The sequence below is a fragment of the Silurus aristotelis genome (assembly GCF_946808225.1).
Source record: "Silurus aristotelis genome assembly, chromosome: 6".
Classification (NCBI taxonomy): domain Eukaryota; kingdom Metazoa; phylum Chordata; class Actinopteri; order Siluriformes; family Siluridae; genus Silurus; species Silurus aristotelis.
This window is the reverse complement of record NC_139579.1, coordinates 13,530,449-13,552,224: the sequence shown is the minus strand read 5'-3', so window position 1 is coordinate 13,552,224 and position 21,776 is coordinate 13,530,449. Positions and strand designations below refer to the sequence as shown.

Below are 21,776 nucleotides of genomic sequence, written 5' to 3'. Positions count from 1 at the left end.
CTCTAATCTGTTTTTAGGATCTGCTTACGAATTGAAAACTCCCAAACCAGACACTGAGACAGGGTTCAGGGTGTCTCCAAGTTCCTCTGCCCTCCGTCTTCGGTGGTCCATTTTATCAAAAATATTTTTCGAGCATCTTTGTGGGACCTTCCGTGATCTTCAGAGCGGGTTTCACAGGATGCAAATTGGACAAAAACCATGCAGATGTCAGGCAAGTAGTATCACAGGTTCCTAGAAGAGTCGTGGTCTATTGTCCACAATTTTTGCCATGCTGTATATGTTTCCCTGAAGGTTCCTCGATGTGTTTCTTCTCCAATTACGCATTGCATTTCAGCTCATCGATATCAAACAATATCTTCTCATTGCTCTCCCGAGTCATGACTTCATTAACTCCCTCCGTCTCTCTCAACCTCGTCGTTCACCACTTCATCTACCTAATAAACTCCAGAACTTCATTTCCAGCCAAGGACATTACCGTAATCCCATCAACACACTTATTTGTACCATGATCGCCACTAGAGGGAATCGCAGCATCTTCGATGACCCCCTCATTTTGTCTGCTTGCTTCTCCTGAGATGATTCATGGTGCTATTCGGAGGCAATAATGCATCGCATATGGCTCCTTTCACCGTAAACTCCAGTTTGACCTTTTTCGAACCGGTTCTCCTGAAGCATCCTTCTGCTTATGCTGATGAGCTGTCGATCAAACAAAGCCGTTCGGGTGAACCCATTCAGCCTGCCAGGGGAGAGATAAGGAATTATGCACAGTCCAGAGCACACACAGACGCATCCGTCTCGTTGGAGAGGTGTAGTCCTAGAGCAAAAAAATAAATAGATAGATAGAAAAAAACCCAACATTTACTCATGTCGGTCTCAACGAGAGCTTTCGATGTTTCAGCGAGGACTCGGGGGCATATGATGAGTCAATACATGGAGAAAAAAGTTCCCCAAACTGTTAACACAGTTGTATCAGACATCTTCAGATGCAGTGGCGTAAAATGTTCTCTTCATTTTAACTAGGGAACCCAAACCTGTTCCAGCATGGCACAAAGCCAGCTCTGCTTTACATGGGAAGGAAGATGTGGGATTTCTCCTGCTATAGAGCTCCAACCCTGATGAACATGAATGAAAAAAGTTTTAGGACACCTGACTTTTCCACCCATATTGTTTCTTCTCCAAACAGTTCCTACAAACTTGGAAGCACACCATTGTATATACAGTCTCTAGATATGCTTTACATGAACTAGGAGACCGAAACCTGCTCCAGCATGACAATGCTCACATGCACAAAGCCGGCTTCATGAAAATCTGCTTTACCTGAGTTGGAAGATGTGGACAATATCCTGCTATAGAGCTCTAAATCTTACCGAACATCTTCTGGATAAATGTGAATACTGATTGCGCTCCAGGGCTCCTCACTTTCTCACCTACATTAGTACCTGACTTTCCTAAACTCAAAGATCTAGTGGAACATTTTCCCAGAGAAGTGGAGAGCAAAGAGGGAATTAATGTCCAATGGAATGCTCAAAAACTACAAGAATTGTGCGGAAGTGTAACCTTTTGCTCTTTATTTTTTGCAGAAGAGATTTAATTTCACAAATATGATACATGAATACACTTGTTCCAGCAGTGAGAAGGTGAGAAATCCCTCTCAGGTTGTAGGTTTGGGAGCATTACTCAAAACCGTGTGAGTGTGTGTGTGTTGGGGGTGGGTGGGGTAGGAGCAGGGTAAAAGGAGGAGGTTGTTCATGCTGCACCATGGCATCCTTGCTCATCACTATGAAAAATGAAAAGCATTAGAGCCTGCTTGCTGACTTAACACTCGCTCGCTGTAGAAACGCTGTCGTGTAATACATGCTGCTTTAAGAAGAGGGAGGGGAGACAGGAAACGTTTAAGCGTGCAAAATCGATGACCTGCTGCCGACAGGAAAAAGTGTTTAAAATTCATATTTAGCGTGGATGTGGCCCAGGCGAGTTTTATATCAGAGGGCGCCTTGTCCGTACGGAGCCTGTCTGAGCAAGTCCACGTTCTGTAATTATGTTGGCAATCGGATCAGAGCGAGTTTGTGGACAGTTCAATCCATCCTCCCGCTCCTGCCTTCTTTCTCGAGTCAATATACAGACCAGTAGTGACCTCTCTGTCCGTTTTACTGCCCTCAGACACTCATCCAGAACGAACACGGGGTTGTTTAACAAAATGTTTTTTTTTTTTTTTATGGGGGAGGGGGGGGGGTGAGAAGGGATAAAGAGAAATGATGTAAGAAAATGTTTGTAGTCTGTGCCTTTAACAACAGATCTAAATCAGGCCGAACAAGCTGCGGTCAGTATCGAAACCTTTACAAGACAGACGATGAAACAGGCCATCGATCAGAGAGCTCAGTGGAGGATTAGGGAGTGGGGCTCGTACTTCTTTGCCTGGGTGTCACAGCTGTAATTTGGCTGTCAGACAATGGTGATGAGATAGCACCGTGATGAAGCTGGACAATATCAATAGCGCTGGCAGGTTCTGTTCGGATCCGTCGGTAACAGTTGTTTCTCTTTCTTCTAAATACTATTACTATGATGCTTACCGTCAATGCTTCCGGTGTTTTGGGGGAATTTCATCCTCCTTACAAGCAATATGACCAATATTGATACGAAGAAACCATATAATAGATTAGGGATAAAAATACAGTGCCATGCAGGAAGTATTAACCCCCAGAACACATTTTGTACGGTTACATTTACGGCATTTGGCAGACGCCCCTAATCAACCCCAAACCGATTTACATTTATCTAAATCATACAACTGAGCAGATATGGAGTTAGCACCTTGGACAGGGGCCCAGCAGTGACAGCTTGGTGTGGCTGGGATTTGAACTCATGACCTTCGGATCCAAAGTCTAATGCTTTAACCACTAAGCTACAAACTAGAATGAATATAAATCTCCCCTTTTGATTCAATATCTAACAATATATAAAATCTGAAACTTAAAAATGTTTTTTTTGTGAAACAACAAATAAATAGAATAAAAAATGTAGAGATTTCTATTCACTATTCATTGAATGTCATACAATTTATTTTGATTTCAAGGCCAGGCATTGACAATCATTTTGGTATTGCTCCATTTATAATGGTTTATTCTAACCTAAATACACCCACACACACCCACACACACACACACACCCACACCCACACACACACACACACATATAATAATATCTGCCTTTGCACAGAAGTGACAATCGTCCAGCCACTTTAGCGTAAAAACCTGATTGTGTTTTTCTTGGACATATAAATTCAGGGCTGAGGATGATGACTGGCTCCCTTTGAGTCTGGTTCCTCTTACGGTTTCTTCCTCATGAAGTCTCAAGATGTTTTTCCCTCACCATTGTTACCTCTGGGAACCCTAGAGAGCGAAACGTGCTGTTCTCTCAGAGGAATGGCAGAATTTCTCTCTCTTATCAGTTACAGTTATAAGATCGGGGTGAAAAATCCAACCTGAAAAAATCCCAGGATGGACCTGAGGGCAATTTGGAGTGGTTTATTTTCATGGCTCTTAATAAGGACATTCAATTAATAGATCGGTTTGTTGCGATGATGAATAAACATGGACAATGATGTGACATGCTTAAGTAATTCATTCATTTTCTCCCACTTATCCGTAATTCGGGTCGCGGGGGCAGCAGTCTAAGCAGGCCCCCGCCTTCGACTGCTGCCCAATCCTCACAGCACCGTCCCTTACGGTCCCTCCTGCAGGTGGTGAGCCCACAGGAAGGCGGCCCCACGTCACTCCGACGTCACGGACCTCGATATTTCCCTCATAAGGGACCCCCGGAGCATAGAGGGTTAAGGGCCTTGCTCAAGGGCCCAAGAGTGGCAGCTTGGCGATACCGGGGCTTGAACCCCAGACCTTCCGATCGGCAACCCAGCGCCTTAACCGCTGGAGCCACCACTCCCCCGGTTGCTTAAGTAATTAATATGTCAAATAAAATCTATGATACAATATGAAGCAGAGGGGTTTGAATGTGGTAAATATAAAGCAACACACACACACACACACACACACACACACACACACACACACACACACACACACACACACACACACACACACACACATCTGAATGACATCTGAAATCCTCGACACATCTGAGGCACACAACTCGTTAGGAGAAACAACAGACATAGACAGCTTATTAAAACAATATTGAATACAACTCATACAAAACGTGTGTGTGTGTTTGTGTGTGTGTCCATCTTCTATGGCACTCTAAAAACACTCAAATGGTGTGTACAGAAAGCAAATAGTATGTCACCAGCATGTGAATAAAGCCAGCAGGGTAATTGTGTGGCTGGGCAGTAAATGGCCGAGATAAGAGAATTCACATTAATGCAGTGTCAAAAAGAGGAGTTTCTCTTCTCCGCCGTACTATCACTCGCTCTATCTCTTTTCTCTCTCTTTCTTTCTCTCTTGCTTTCTTTCTCACTGTCTATGGAGCAGACAACATCTTGGAGAAGAGGAATGCACACTCAGCCTTTTGTGCTGATAATGACATCATCTTTTACTACTGAAAGAGATAGAGAGAAACAGTCAGAGACAGAGAGAGAGAGAGAAAGAAACGAGTGCAACAGCGAAGACCCGAGCGAGAGCATTAACAATGGCGGAGGCTCTGACGTTTTCATCCCATAGCATAATAAGACCTATGGCTGCTTAACAAATTGAATCCTCACTGACTGCTGCATGGCCTAAATATTTAAGAAGAAGCTAAATATTTAGAGCTGTAGACAATATAAAAGAAATCTTGGTCGATTCAGGTTATAGGATGCTTGGTTCAGATGGAAAGCTTGGCGGGATGAGAAGTACAAGGCGGAATCTAAAGCAGTGGATCATCTCCATCCTTACACATCCAGTGTTCTCAGGGATGCTTATGCACACAAAACTTCTAGTTTTCCCAGGAATGCATATGTAGACTTAATTCCTGGCAAAACATATATCCAGTGTTCCCAGGAATACTTATGCACAATCGGATTTCCCAAAAATGCATAGGCACACTTCATTCCAGAGAAAGCATATGCACACCCAGTTTTCTTAGGAATGCATATTCACACTTGATTCCTAGAAATACATATGCCCATCCAGCATTCCTAGGTGTGCAAATGCATTCCCAGGATTTAAGTGTCTATACGTATTTCCACACCCAGTGTTCCCAGGAATGCATATGCACACCCAGTGTTCCAGGAAAGCATGTAGACACCAAATGTTCACAAGAAAGCATACATACACCCAGCATTCCCAGGAATGCATATGCACACTTTTTTTTTCCTGGGAATGCATATGCACAAAAATACTTTTGCACCGCCAGTGTTCCTGAGAATGCATATTCATCCCCAGTCCTTCTCTCGTTGTAATACTTGTACACACTTTCTCCTCCCAGCTGTACACACACACGCGCACGCACATACGCACGCACACGAGCCCAGTGTCATCCCCAAACTGTTCTCGCTCGCGCGCTCCCGGTTAACAAGCTCGAGACCTCAGTTCGGCGTGCACGAAGCTCCGCCTCCTCACTCCTCCTTTCTCCTCCTTTCTTCCCGCGCGCGTACCTGTCACTCTGCAGGTTTGTTGGGTTTTCTTCCTCTTCCCCCCCTCTGTGTGTTTTTTTTTTCGGAGGGGGAACTCCGCTCGTCCCCGTGACCGCTCTGAGAGTGTGTCAGGTCGGTGTACCTGAGGACCTTCGTTCCGCCTGCTGAGACCAGAAGGATGCTCGGGGCTGAAAAAGAACGGATATGAAACGATTATCTCTGTTTATCTTTATCTCTTCTTTTTGTGTCTCAAGAAAGTCGGCTGGAATCTGAAGGTGACGTCTTCAGTCGCAGGTGAGTCGGGTGTAATTAATTGTGTCGGCACGTGACTTAATTGACGGCACGCGAGTTCATTATGATTGGAATAACCGGGTGACAGGTGTGTGCTATAGGTAACGCTTATAACCCTAATGAAACGGGTCCTTCTCGTGGGCTGTGTCCCAAACCACTTCCATCTGACATGCTGTGTATCTGTGTGCAGCTGCAGGATTTCTAGGTACTTGATCAACTTCTGAAACTCTAGAACTAGAGGTCTATAATTAAAAGGTTTCCTCCTGAACTCAGGTTATTTTCTGTATAAAGTTTTTTTTGCATCTTCTCAGGTTTGTGTGCTTTTCCTCAGGGTTCTCTGGTTTCCTCCATCCATCCAGCAATAGGTGGAATGGTGGCTCTAAATTGCCTTTTTGTCTGGGCAGGTGTGTAAGTGTACACTCAAGTGCACGTGCATTGGACTTGCATATATTCTGGGATGCACATGTGTCCTGCATTGGAGATGAAAAGAAAGGAGGAAGAAGCCTCTCATTGCAGGCTAGATTAAGGTAGAGAAGGAACGATAAATGAGAGAGAGAGAGAGAGAGAGAGAGAGAGAGAGAGTGCAAATGAAATCTCTCACTCATTTTCTCTCTTCTATGTATTCCATCGCTCAATTCTCAGTCTCGAGTTCTCTTCCAGTCTTTGATTGTATCTTTCGAATCTCTCGCTCTCGTTTTCTCTCATTTTCTCTCCTCAATCCAATCTCTACTTCTCGGTCTCTCTGTCTTCCTGTCGCAGCATCTCTCCATCCTGTATTCACTCCCACTTTCTCACCAACAGCTTTCATTTGAGGCATGACACCACACACACACACACACACACACTCTCTCTCTCTCTCTCTCTCTCTCTCTCTCTCTCTCTCTCTCTCTCTCTCTCTCTCTCTCTCTCTCTCTCTCTCTCTATACTTTCCCTTTTCCCTTTTTTCACACCCTCATTCTCATCCTCTGCCCTTCATGCTCACTACCTAATAGAAAGATATGTTTATTATGTTTCTTTCACTGAAACCAATCCATAAAACATGTTCTGGAGTACGCTGATACCCACCAGTTCGCTAATTATGATGTTTGATTTGCTCGCGTGTCTTCTATCAGCGTCACGTCAGCACCGAAAAATAAATAAAAGATAGTGTAACTTTTTAGTGTCTGGATCCTTGGCAGGATTTGATTCTTCTTTTTTCCATCCCATCCCTTCTTCATTAGAATTCCTGTGCTGTAGGCAGCTATGGCAAGTTCTTCGAGCTTCTGGATAATGAAGATGTTGGGCATTAGGTAGCTGATTAAGCTTTGAGCTATGCAAAATTAATGATTCGGAGAAATAATATCAGAAGGACGAACCTCAGAGACGCAATCGCCTCAAGTCTTGCTACATTAATAAGGCTGTTAATTTTAAGCTGTGTTATGACTTTAAAAATTTATGCTCTAATGCCATCACACACACACACACACACACACACACACACACACACACACACACACACACACACACACACACACACACACACACACACACACACACACACACACCTATCTTTAGACGTTTCTTAGAAATCCAGTTATTAAGCTAGTTCGTCTTTCAGAATGTAAGTCTTTGCACCAACTATTTGACATTCATTCTTCGAAGGAGATCTCTGAGACACTCCAAGAGTTCTGAGTCTGATAAATAGAGTCATGTGATACCGTTCTACTGTCAGTAGGTGGCAAAGTGCTCTCATGGAACAGAAGAAATCTATCACGCAGGCTTGACGTGCCTCATAACGCCTCTTCAAATGTCCTCCAATGGGATGAGCCTCTAAACTCATACTGGGTTTAATTGTGATAGCAGTAAAACCAAACAATGTTCCTCCAGGACCAAGGTGCTTCATAAAACAACAAATTATCTCCTAAGTGGCACAAACAACAACATACAGACCCAGTTTCTTCCTCAAACCATTAAAGGGAGTTTTTCCTTGCCACAATTGCCATGGCTGTTCATCAGGGATAAATGCACACTATTCACCTCAACTTTAAAAATTCTGTAAAGCTGCTTTGAGACAATGTCCGTTGTAAAAAGCGCAATAGAAATAAACTTGACGACTTAATGAATACCATGGAATCTAAAAACGAGTTTTTGGATTTTGAGACAAATGCATGTTCCTCTACATTCCATGCAACAAAAAACACAAGAATTGTACAGTGGATGTGTGAATGGAAGTTCTGTGGGGTCCAAATGTAAGATTTCTGTCTCTAACAGAAGACAGAAGAAAAACTTGTGTAAAATGGAGAATAGGAGAGAAGAAGTGTTTAGACTCTTCATCCCCACAGTCTAATATGGACATGGAAGCTTAATGGTTTGGGGTTGTTTTGGAGGAGTGAAGGTTCCAGGAAGTGAAAGGAATCTTGAACCAACATGGCTCCCATTCCATACTTTATTACCATTACACCATGCAATTCCATCTGGACTGCGCTCATTGGAATTGACTTCACCGTAAGACAAGACTGAAGCGTACGTCTGAATTCTAGGCATTATTTACAGAACAAACAGTTGTCTGGAGTGATAGCTATCATGGAATGATCTAGATAGTCACAGCACCTAAATCCTACTGATCTGCTTTGGGATGAACTGGATCACGAAAAATAAGGAAAATATTTCAGCTGAATGTTTGGAGAACTGTCCAGGTGCTGAAAGTGTGTAAAGCTGTGCAAGGAAGGATTTTTCAATAAAAATAAAGTCTGGATATTGATAGATTTGTTGGACAAAGTAAATCTTCATTTGTTGTAAAGAAAAAAAGGAAAATGCATGCGTCTCCTGTATCTTGTGTCTTTATATTGAGGATAATAAAGAGCACATCTGAATGCTCAGGTACCCATGTACAGTGTATGAGCGACTTTCTGGGATTTCTTTCAGTAGTTTCCATAGAGCCTTGCAGGGCTCCATTAGTGGTATATCAACATAATGCTGTGAATCCAGACTCTCCCTCTCTTTAAAATAAACCCTGAGCTTTGACAATAGCGTAAATACGTTAAACATTGAATCTTCTGTCAGTTCGGTTTCTCTGTATTACCCTAAGGTTCTGTATTACTGTCTGCGATAGAGTTATCAATCTGACATTTAATTATATGAAGATAAAAAAATCCTTATGCAAATATGCGTCAGCTAGTCAGCCACATGAAGGAAGATCACAGAAGTAATTAGTGAGGCATTAACGACTTTTCAGTGCGCATCCGTTAAAGAAGGCGCCGTTTTTTTTGCTTGAAAAGACGTAAAAAAGCGGCGTGTCTGAATCGCGTACACCAGGCCCGCTCGGCCTTCCGACGCTCATATTTCTGTTTTAATTACAAAGCTGCAAGAATTTAACTATCGAGCTATCAAACTATGAGCTTAATGCTTACATGATGATGCAAATAATATTGTAATTAAGCATGGCTGCTTTTTAGAAATTGGGTAACAAGGGCTTGTAATAATGCAGCGTAACGAGCGAGGGATATAGGGAGGGAGGGATAGATCAAGGGAGGAGAGGGAGGATGTGAATGAGAAGAAGAAGTGTAGAGATTATGGAGCAGGCTTTTGATGACCAGCCTGGCTATAGGAATCCTCATGTGCCTTCAGCTGTACAGGGCTCCTGTCTCCAAGCATCAATAATGAATGAAAGCTGTCCTTCTCAGCAGAGGACCAGACTTATCACGCATACTGATTCCTAACTCGGAGGTTTGTATAAAAATTGCACCCGTGTGTTTAAATTGCCTCATTAAACCGCAGCGCTCTCGAACCATCACGCAAAGACGACGGGGTTGGAAGTCAAAACAACGTCTCGGATTTATTTCGAAAGCAAATTTTATTTAATTTTTTTAGATAAGTTTGAAATCTAAATATTAATTAGCTGTTTTTGGGTCTTCCATGGTTTTTCACAGTCGGACTTAGTGTGTCATACATGACTGGTGTTGTTGTTCTCGTTCATACTCCAGGTTACAGTTCTGGGTTTCCATATCAGGTTATTAATACCTGTGTTTGGTTTCTTCATTAATGTGTGGCCAGAATTTTTTAAATATGAACATCAGCACCAGCATCTGGCTTCAGCTTTTAATTTGTATATTGCTGTACAGAAAGAAAGAAAGTATAAAAACTCATCCCTATAGACTCAGAGGTCATGGATGAAAAACTCCAAGACTTCCTGAGGATCAAACCCTCAGAGGAACCAGAATCAAAAGGGAATCTCATCTTCACCCTGTATATATAAATATATATGCCAAAAGTATTGGGACACTGACTTTTCCACATACATGTGCTTCTTCCCTAAAGTTGGAGGGACACAATCGTATATAGTATATCTTTTTTATCAATTTTGTGCACAAAGCAATCTCCATGAAGATATGCTGATTCCATGGGTTTGCGTGGAAGATCTCCTGCTATTGAGCCATTTCACACCTTTGGGATGAATATGAATGTTGACTTCACCCCAGGCCTCCACACATTCTCACCTACATCAGTACCTTGTGGCTAAATGACTCTCCACAAGCACATTCCAAAATCTAGTGGAACATCTTCCCAGAAGAGAAGTGCAGATTGTTATAATAGTAAATATGAGATGAGATGTTCCAAAGAAAGCACGTAAGGAATGGCTTAATGATTGGATATAAAACAATTTTGAAGGAAAGGCAACGTTCTGCATTTTAGAGGTTTTTGTTTTCTGAGCAAGCAAAAGGAGACGACGCTTGGCTGCAGATGTTGTTGGAAGGGCAGGTTAATTTTTTCTTTAAAATAGGGCCGCCGTCTGCAATGCAAATAGCGCTCGTCTCATCCTAATTATCATCACCGTTACCTAATAGGCTGGCATCTGCACCTGGTACCTCTCTCATCCATCCTTCTGGTCTGCTCCAGCTAGCCTGGCTTTACTCTCTCTCTCTCTCTCTGTCTCTCAGCAGATCTGAAGATTTTGAGCCTGTGGACGATGATACACCTTGTTGTGGACATTGTGTAGGATTGATGATCACTCTAAGGTTTAGAATTAGTATTTATATTATTGCAGAACCACTTGTCCATCCCTGATCCATTTTTTCTGTAGATACTATTCGGTTTTAAGCCGAGACGCTCTTCGAGTTACTTCATCTTGCGTTGCTCTGAGTAATAAATGAAGACGTCTGGATTCAGGAACGGAATTTGAATGTCGAGATTGTGAGTGGAGGTGCAATGCAGCAGAAATCTCAGCTCTCAGCACTGCTGCTCAGATTCCTTTTCTCCACCCGTCCTCTATTTTTTTTCCCCGTATTCTTTCTATCCTACAGATTCCCCCCCTTTTTTTCCCTCGTTTGCACAAATGAGTTAATTTAACACTCATCTGGGGTCCTCGAAAAGTAATTAGAGGGCAGAAGAAAAATGTTGTACGCAGTCCTCTTGCTTTCACTTCATTTTAATGGCTGGAATGAAGGTGATTTTTTGAAATAAACCTTATTGCGAAGTCTGGTGTTTTTTTTTGGTTTGTTTTTTTACGAGGACGCTAGCGTACTGAAGGTTACGTAAGGCTGTCAGAGGCTGAATCCGGAGGTCTGAGTTTTTCAGGAACTTGCTCTTGTTCTTCTTACACAAGCTGGCAATCTTCTGTGTGCATAGCCGTACCTGCTACAGTCTTTTACATAACCACAGTTAGAGTGCATTATCCTAAAGCAGGCTATTTTTACACACACACACACACACACACACACACACACACACACACACAGAGACTTTCTGTCTTTAAAATCTGGTTTGCAGCTGTGGGTCTATTACTACTACTGTGAGCGGTGATTCACCTCTCGCTGAACCTCAGCAGTCGATGCCAGCGTGTGCTTTGGCACCGTTCAGCCAGCGGCGCTGCCAAGCATTTGTACTCGTTTGCCAAATGTGGATAGGGTCTTCCCTGGCATGCCTCCTGTTCTCTCCATCCCCATGGAAGAGCACCAGCAAAAAGATTCACAGCAATGTATGTCCTTTAGAATCGCACCAATTTTAGGGCCTTGTAATGCATTTTCCAATATTCTGTGTGAACTTTCGTGGCTGCTGAGGCGCTCTGGAAAACAGAAAGGATCCTGCAGGGGTGTACTTTATATTCCAGCTATTTTAGGGGAAGGATCAGAAGGGAAAAAAAACGTCCTCGCTGTCTTTTTCCTGTCCCCGTTTCCCGCCGGTCATCCTGTTCGAGGAGACGTTCTTGCCGTTTCGTTGGTAATAATTTTCGTTCGGTTTCTTTTCCAGTTCATCAAAAAATAAACATTTTCATTTCTGTGCTTTTTTTTGTATCTGTACTTGAATTATTTCCATCTGGGAAGATTTTAAATTCACTACATTTTAAATTCCTTACTTTTTACTTAAATAAAAACGTAATTGGTCAAACACGCAGCTAGTCACCAATCAGGGTTGTTCTGATTGGCTCTTGGTGTATCTACGTATCGCCAACATACAGTTCAGAATCAATTCAACAGCAAGCAGAACATTTAGAGAGGAATAAACGATGAAGAAACTCCAAACTCGAACTCACCACAACACACGTAGTTTTATTTACACACATTTTTTTAAGAAGGTTTTGGGTACATGATAATTGTAATAGAAATCAATCAGTGTTTGAGTCATTAATATTATTCTATTAATAGATCAGTGTTCTGAGAGTCACATTTTAGTTTTTTCACATGAACTGAGTTGATTAAGCAAACAGTCTTGTGACAATAAATATAACAGGAACATTATAGCCGTAATAAATCATAGTACTTTGCATACTCAAGTACATTTAAAGGCAAATATTTTTGTACTTTTACTTGAGTGAGCACTTTTACTGGAGTCATATTTTACAGAGTGTAGCTTTACTTTAACTTCCTCCACCAGTGAAAATCACCAGAATTGGAGCACAGTGTGATCATTAATAAATGTTCACAATATCCGTTTCACTGTATATAAAACTGGATTTTATTGAGAACGCTGATTATCCAGTGTGGTCAACGCTCTCATCTCACACCTCAATTTCCAGCCAATCACGATCCAAAGTGTTTAAACCTGGTATAAGCAATTAACAGTATGATATGTTCCTCACACTGTTCCTTTCCATGGCTGCTTTTATTAACTTCCTGTCTCGCATGCCAGTGAAATGGTAATTACTACAAGATGTAATTGACTTGTCATTGCACGAGCTGTAGTCCATAAGGCTTCATTTCAGACTGCTTTAATTTTCAGGACTGTATTTGCTGGACAGCGCTTCATGTTCAAAGGCATTCATTTACTTCTGCCATGAAGTTCGTCAGAATCAGAAAGCGTCGATATGAGAAGTATCAAGTCTCTCCTAATACTTTGATGTTTTCATGCGTTCTTCTGTTTTCTTTATGCATTTTCCTTTAATGGACCCTGTTGTGCAATTAAAGCGATGTAGCTTTAGGCAGAAGATGCTACCATGGATCTATCAGAGGTTCTCAAGTCTTTCATCCCGCCTTTACGGTTAAAAAAAAAAAGAAAAAAGGAGGAAAAACTTCGGGACCATCTCCTCGTCAAAAAAAATCCATAGCAGAGCTTTGGGTTTCAGAGCAGCAGGGATTGGGAGGACGACTCGGAACAATGAGAACTCTTTTTAGAGCAGGGTTTGATCTGGAGGCATGCGAGGCAACGCTCTTATGTAGGAGTCAGACAGATGAGCTCTGCCTGTCCGCTACAGGAATTTAAATGAATGGCTGCCTATAGAGGCCGTCCGTAAAAAACAGCTGCCCTTGGAGTCATTCTCATCCACAGTGCTCACATCGTCATATTCAAATAAAAGACATTTGAAGTAGCTGCGCTATGTAGCACTTTATGTATAAAAAGACGTTTGCTCTGGGCTTTTATTCCCAACCGTCAGCTTTTCATCTACAAATGGATTTTTTTTTTATTATTTTTGTTATATTTTCTCGTTCTTTCACTTACATACCAGTGTGAATATTAAATATACAGCTAAAAAAAATCCACATTAATTAATACAAGGAAGATTTGATGCCTAGTTGTGAAAACTGTTTGTGGCTGGGCTGGGGTTTATTTATATGTAAATTCACACCATTATACGGAGCTCTGTCGAGATGTGTGTGCGTGTGTGTGTGTGTGTGTGTGTGTGTGTGTGTGTGTGTGTGTGTGTGTACACGTGGTGGGTTGTTATAATTTGTCTGTGTAATGAAGCTAATGTTCAGTGACAGACATGAGCTGGAAAAGGTCAGGCCAGGTCGATGGAGCGCTACAGCCGATGATATTGGGTATGATCAAAAGTTTGTGGACATCCAACCATATGTGCTTTTTGAACGTCGCATTCCACATTTAGTCCACAATCGCCCTTAAAATAACCTCCACTCTTCCGTGTAGACTTTTGTGGAGATTTGTGTGAGATTTCATTCAGCCAGGTAGGAAAGATCTGAAAGGTCCTGATGCAGTGTGAGAAGTTGAGGAGGTCTGCGGTGCAGTCAGCATTCAACATTTATCCCATTAGGATTTAGAGCTCTATAGCAGGAGATCTTCCAACCTATGGAAAGCATATCTTTATGGAGCTGGATTTGTGCACAGGGGCAGGTTTGGGTTTCGAGGTTCAAGTAGAGATAAATTTTACTTCTTTGCTTCATCATCTTCTTTCTTATTGTGTGCCTCCAAGTTTGTGCTTGGAATTTGAAGAAGAAGCACATAAATCTGGAAAGGTCAGGTTTTCCATTACTTCTGGTCATGGAGGACACCTGTTCCTGAAGCAAAAGAAGAAACACAATATGTGTACACATCTCATTAAACAGGTCCTGAGTTCATATAAAAAATCGGAAGAAAAAAAAATTGATGTTTTTTGAGTTTTTGGAGTTTTTGCACCACTGATGTTGAGAAGAAAAGGTGAACTGGGAAGGTTACTGTGTGTATTGTTTTGTGTTGGAGAACTCTAACATTGTGTGGTGTTAAGAGAAGAAAATGAGAGATATGTTGCTGGTTCCTCTGAAGGTTCTTCTCCAGCAGGCTGGTAGACACAGGAATGTGTAGACAGTATATTGATACTTAAACTGATTATACACACATATACATACACACATACACACACAAGCTTAGTATTGTACTTTGTATTGATTTCTGTCTCTCTCTTTCAGTATGTGTGTGTGTGTGTGTGTGTGTGTGTGTGTGTGTGTGTGTGTGTGTGTGTGTGTGTGTATGTATGTGTGTGTGTGTGTGTGTGTGTGTGTGTGTGCAATTCCCCCCGTGACAAATCGTGACCTTAGATTTCCCTCTTGGCATCTGATTTATGAAGAACGAACAGAGGAACTCAAACCAATGATTTTTTCCAGATCCTGAAGAAAAAAAAAAAGCTCTCAATAATTCAATTCAGGTCCATCAAAGCACCAACCACTCGCTGTTTTTTTTTACCCAGCATGCACCGTTGTAGATCAGTAGCTTTTCATTTCAACCTTTCCAAAAGTTAGGAAGATGCATGGATGCTGCGAGTGATATATCAGAGGTGCACAGATCCGTAGATCCGTGTTTGGGAAAATATTTGTAGAAATGTTCTTCTAGAAAAAAAAAAGAAAAATGTTCTTTGTACATCCTAAAAAAAAGGATTCGGACACCCGCCATCTGTGGTTCTTCAAAATGTTAGAAAAGATCCAAAACCTGTTCCAGCAAGACAATGCCTATGCGAACAAAGCCAGCTCCATGAAGATATGCTGGGTTGGAGTGGAAGATCTCCTGCTATGGAGCTCCTATAAGGATGAATGTAAACGCTGACCTCCTCACCTACTTCAGTACCTGACTTTACTAACTGGCTGAATGAATTTTCACAAATCTCCACAAAATCCAGTGGAACATCTTCCCAGAAGAGAAGAGTGGAGGTTATTATAAGAGTAAAATTTCGACTAAATGTGGAATTCGATGCTCGAAATGAAACTTCAGGTCAGGTGTCCACAAACTTTTGTCCAAATTGTGTTTATTACTTTATTGACAATTTCATTTAATACACACCAGAGTCTTTTAAACATGTCTGATTAATAGATGATCAGATAAAGGTGGTCAAAATCGAAATCTGATCTCTGATGCTCGGGAGAACGCTTCTCGAGGAGAAGATAAATCAGGTGCAGCTTAAAAAAATACGCTGATGGGAAATCTCGTGTGGGAAAGTGAGACATGAGTGGGTTTTTTTTTCATTGTCTGCCCGAGACGATCTTGCACAGACTCCGACACGTACTCACGTATTCACGTGAAGCTGCAGTGTGTCAAATAACCCAAATGGGGACAAGCACACACACGTAGACACTTAGGTAATAGGCTCCGATTACACACTGAAAACGTCAGGTTTACACACACACTCACACACACACACACACACACACACACACACACACACATGGGGTCAAACGATCTACAGCTCACCATCAGGAAATTCAATTCGTTTCTTCACAATAGCACCAAACTAAAAAAAGGTGATGGATTTACTGCTCCCAGCTTCTCTCCGTTCATCAACACCTCATTCATCTGTCCATCAGTAGGGCTTTATAATGCACGCTACATTCTTCGGCCTGTTTGCACAGCTGGCTTTGGGAATTTAAGCACTAAATTGAAGCTATAAAAACGCCACCTGTCACAAGGAACTGTAGGATATATTTACAGCATAATCCTGTCACCTAATCTCATACTTCACAGCACTGTATGAGACGTACTTTCCAGATTGCTGTGTGCTTTCCCATTCCCATAACCTCCACTCCACTCTGGGAAGATGTTCTGTGGTATAGAGCTCTAAACCCTGGGACGAACTGGACTGCAGGTTATTAATTATTTTCCTTTGTTTTGCCATTTTCAAATAAATTCTCATTTACCATAATATGCGTTTTGTTAAGTTTTTTTTTTACAGCCCAGGAGATCAGTCGGACATTAAACATGCCCCCTGACAGTCCAGTTCTATAGCTCCAGGAGGGGCAATTCTGTTTTATTGCCCCATAAGTAAGGGGCAGAACAGCTGTTTTAATTGGTCTAAGTGGGAGAAATGGGATCTGCTCTGTGGGTGGCTCCCTCTCCAGTCTATTACTTTAAAGGCTCCATCTGAATGAAATACTGCTGCTTGTGTTGTGTAGTTGTGGTTGTTCTTGTTCTAATGGATGCAATGTAAGACATATATCTACACGGGCTTGGTTTCGAAGACGGACTCCACCCCCCGATCCAGCACTTCATTTGGTCGTCACTCGGTCTCCGGATCTTTACCGGTCTCAGGAGGGTGGGTGCACTTCCACGGCGGTCGTATCATTCGTCTCCAATGATGATTTGTGTCCTGTTTAAATTACCATTAGGCTGTGCGGTTTACACGCTGACACAGCCAGGAAAGATAGATGGAGCTCCTGGGGGTTCTCTCTCTCTCTCTCTCTCTCTCTCTCTCTCTCTCTCTCTCTCTCTCTCTCTCTCTCTCTCTCTCTCTCTCTGGGTTTGTCAATATCACGAGGTGTTGGAATGATGTCAATAGAAGGAGGAGAGGGAAGTGACTCCTGCTGAGAAATTACAGCACGTAATTGATACATTTTCCATTTTTTTCCCGTTCGGGTGTCACCCTGAAGTTTTTTTTCTCCCCCACTCGGGGTTGCAGAGGCTCGTCTATGTAAATGAGGGTTTTTTAAAAGTCAACACGGGGATGGAAAGCCATGCTGTGAAGAATCGCTTTATGTTTGAAGTAGTGTCTCTGTACCGTGAAGAAAAACACTTTGTCAGCAGAAGTGGCAAAGCTTTTCTGGCATTGTCTCTCTCTGTGTGTGTGTGTGTGTGTGTGTGTGTGTGTGTGTGTGTGTGTGTGTGTGTGTGTGTGTGTGTGTGTGTGTTGATGGTTGAGGAGTTCATTTAAACACTCAGGTTTGGAGAGAAGGAGGAATTCAGGATGCCATATGTATTTAAACTGAATTTTATTTGTGTGTGCAAAAATCTGTATGTATAATTTGTTTTAGTTTTTTGTGTGTGTGTGTGTGTGTGTGTGTGTGTGTGTGTGTGTGTGTGTGTGTGTGTGTGTGTAATATATATATATATATATATATATATATATATATATATATATATATATATATATATATATATATATATATATATATATATACAGTACAGACCAAAAAGTTTGGACACACCTTCTCATTCAAAGAGTTTTCTTTATTTTCATGACTATGAAAATTGTAAATTCACACTGAAGGCATCAAAACTATGAATTAACACATATGGAATTATATACATAACAAAAAAGTGTGAAACAACTGATAAATGTCATATTCTAGGTTCTTCAAAGTAGCCACCTTTTGCTTTGATTACTGCTTTGCACACTCTTGGCATTCTCTTGATGAGCTTCAAGAGGTAGTCACCTGAAATGGTCTTCCAACAGTCTTGAAGGAGTTCCCCGAGAGATGCTTGGCACTTGTTGGCCCTTTTGCCTTCACTCTGCGGTCCAGCTCACCCCTAAACCATCTCGATTGAGTTCAGGTCCGGTGACTGTGGAGGCCAGGTCATCTGGCGCAGCACCCCCTCACTCTCCTTCTTGGTCAAATAGCCCTTGATGCCTTCAGTGTGACTCTACAATTTTCATAGTCATGAAAATAAAGAAAACTCTTTGAATGAAAAGGTGTGTCCAAACTTTTGGTCTGTACTGTATATCCTAATCACCTTAATGAATGATTCTGATTTGCATTTTGTAGTAGTAAAAACTTACTACATACTAATTCACTTATAAATATATAATATTTCTTCTCTCTCACTATTTATACAAAATGACTTGAACGCATTCCTCATTCCTCAAGTTCTGTAACTAGATAACTCTGCCTTCAACTCTATAATTTGACTGGATTTACCCAATCAAACGATATCAAGAAAACTACAGACTATACAATTTATTATTCTGCATCAACTTGTCTATTTTTATTCATCATGATCAGTCCAATGAAATACACTACATTGATAAAAGTATCAGAACACCTGACCGTTCCATCCCTTTCGTGCGTCTTCTCCCCTCAATTGAACTAGGAGACCCAAACCTGTTCCAGCATGTACAAAGCCAGTTTCATGAAGATACGCTTTACATGGTTTGGAAGTTGTGGACGATCTCCTGTAATAGAAACCCTTTTTGAACACCTTTGGGATGAATATGACTAAACCCCAGGTCTCATCACCTTCTCACCTACATCAGAACCAAACTTTACTACCTGGTTTAATGAATCTCCACAAAATCTAGTGGAATGGAAAGCTCAAAAAGCACATACAATGCTAAAATCTAAATCTATCCTATATCTCTGTGGTCTATATACTGTGTGTGTGTGTGTGTGTGTGTGTATATATATATATATATATATATATATATATATATATATATATATATATATATATATATATATATATATGTATGTATGTATTGCACCCATTTTATATTTTCTGCAATCGATTTATACACCTCAAGATATCTAAAAGCTCTTTCTGTTTTTGGGGCGCAGGTGCGTTCCGTTGCCAGCAGGTTAATAAAGCTTGACGATGGTAGTGAAATGTTCACTGCTCCCTCCAGTGCAGGCCATGAAGAAGAGTAAAGGCCATTAAAGCAACCATCACAGCAGTTCTCCTCTGCTAGTATGCTGTAGGCTGGAACTCTGGGGTGGGAGCTGTTTATCGATTTCTCGCACTTCTTGGCACGCCATAGATTCACACGGATTCATTAAAATTTACATTTTGGAAGATATATCTGCCATAAAAAGAGGTTGTTTATTAAAAGATTTGCATACAGATAGTATTCAGATAAATAAAATATTTCAGCTTTTTTATTATCTATATCATGCTTATGTTCACTGTCAGCATGGCATGTGAATTCTGGCCCTGAAAGTTCCTCGACCTCAGCTACATCATCACTGGTCTGAACGTTTGTTTATATTTGTAATTTTTTATACTTCAGAACAGGATCGTGGTTTGCATGTACGAGAAATTGGTTATGGTGTGCTGGTGCTGTAAAAATCTAAAAATATATAAAAATGAGTACAATAAAATAATAAAGACCTCCATTTTTCTGGGAAGATGTTCCGCTAGATTTTGTAGAGATTTGAGAAGATTAATTCAGCCACAAGTTAGAAAGGTCAGGTCCTGATGTAGGTGAGAAGGTGAGGAGACCTGGGGTGCAATAAACGTTCACATTCGATCCCAAATGGTGTTCGATAGTGTTTACAGCGATGGTTTGGCTTCATCTTTGTGGTCTGAGAGTTTGTTAAAGAACCTCAATGCCGAGCATTTCTTCAAGACACTACTGAGGCTTTAACATCTGTTTAGCTAGCCATGACTCGTTAGTGAGCTTCCTCTGAGCCTCTTAATCCATCCTTCTCTACTTCCCTTCTATTGACACAGAATGACTGATCAAAAAATTGTCTCGGTCATGTATCATGTAAACTTGAATCTCCCTACACTTTAATCTGCATTGACAGGAAGGTGGATTATGAATATATAGCAGATGAAAGAACAGGAAAAAAATAGTTAATGTGACCAGATAATGTTCAGATCTCTACATTTCTATCAGATTCTGTGTCTCTGACATTACAAACGAAGCAGCAGTGTTTTATTAATGCGCCTCCTCTGGCTGGAATTATTCGTCCCGGTTAAGAAATGTGAAGATGTCAGGGGCTTTCGTTCTGTCGCATGTCTAATGTGTCTGCTTCGGTTGTACCTCCGAATCCTTTGTCTCTGAGTACAGAACGCAATCCTTCGTCCCTCCATCGCTCCCCCTTCTCTTTTCTCCTCCTTCAATTTGTCAGACACTCAGTCCATGTGTATAAACAACATTCCCATTTGTTTCTTTCTACATGAATGAATGAATGTTTGGCGTTCTTGGAAATGTAAAGCTCCTTTTTTTTTTTTTTTATGACCGATGTCATGCCAGACGTCAGCAATGATTCGAGCGTAGAACCGAAATCTGATTTAAATATTAACAGAGTATAAATATTAACACTTTGGTGTAGAATGGATTAAGGCTCATACAGGCTCAATGGACAAAATCTACTGCCTGATTGCAGTTCCTCCGGCCACCGATCAATGATTCATTAATCACACTGTGTGAGAAAAGCATGATTAACTTAGAATGACTGATTGGAGAGCAACGAGCCGGCCCGAAGCGATGATATATTCATTTTTAATAGATTTAATTCTGTCTTTATGGGGAAAAATGTGGGTTAGTGCAACCGGAGAAATGAAAACGTTGCTATGTTTCACACAGAAGTGTCAAAAACACAATAAATATTCAAACGTATAAATAAAATACGCTTTCTTATTATTTAAAAGGCATGACTTGTATTGTTTTTACATTTTTTCCAGGAATTTAGAGGGATATATTTCTATATGTACAGTTTTTGTCAACACATTTTAAATACATGATATTGACACTTTCATACTTATATACATTATATTGCTGAAGTTTTTGGACACCTGACTATAAGATTCATATGTAATTTTTCAATATACTATTGCATTCTAAATCAATAAAATTGGAATATCGGTCAAAAGTGGATCGAGTGTTTAGAAGGCCAGTATCACCTGAACCACATAGATAGTATAGTGTAGATAAAAACCGAAGAATCCTAAAGGGACCTATCGTTGGACTGGGGAAACATGATAATAAATGTGAAGGGTCCTTTCATTTTGATGTCATTTAATAAACATTTGGAGAGTTGGTAGCTTAGTGGTTAAGGCATTGGACTTTTGGATCTGAAGGTCGAGAGTTCAAATCCCAGCTACACCAAGCTGCCACTCCTGGGCCCTTGTCCAAGGTCCTTAACCCCATAGCTGCTCATTTGTCTGAATGAGATAAATGTAAGTCGCTCTGGATAAGTAAAGGGCATCTGCTGAATGTAAATATAAAATGTAAATGTCTATCAACTGTAGGAAAAATCCATGTGGTATGGAATCGGGTCATTTCAAGTTATTAAAGCCAGGCTGCTAATTT

General features: G+C 41.1%; 2 protein-coding genes across 2 annotated transcripts in view; both read left to right on the top strand.

The window, feature by feature from the left end:
* LOC310727135 (V-type proton ATPase subunit C 1-A-like) overlaps positions 1 to 21,776 on the top strand; it is a 207,806-nt gene that overhangs the window by 39,129 nt on the left and 146,901 nt on the right. The window lies entirely within an intron of this gene.
* LOC310727130 (retinoic acid receptor beta-like) overlaps positions 5,374 to 21,776 on the top strand; it is a 102,739-nt gene continuing 86,336 nt past the window's right edge. The window contains exon 1 of the mRNA XM_083543333.1: positions 5,374 to 5,860. The gene's annotated coding sequence lies outside the window, so the exon portion shown is untranslated. The remainder of the gene's footprint in view (positions 5,861 to 21,776) is intronic.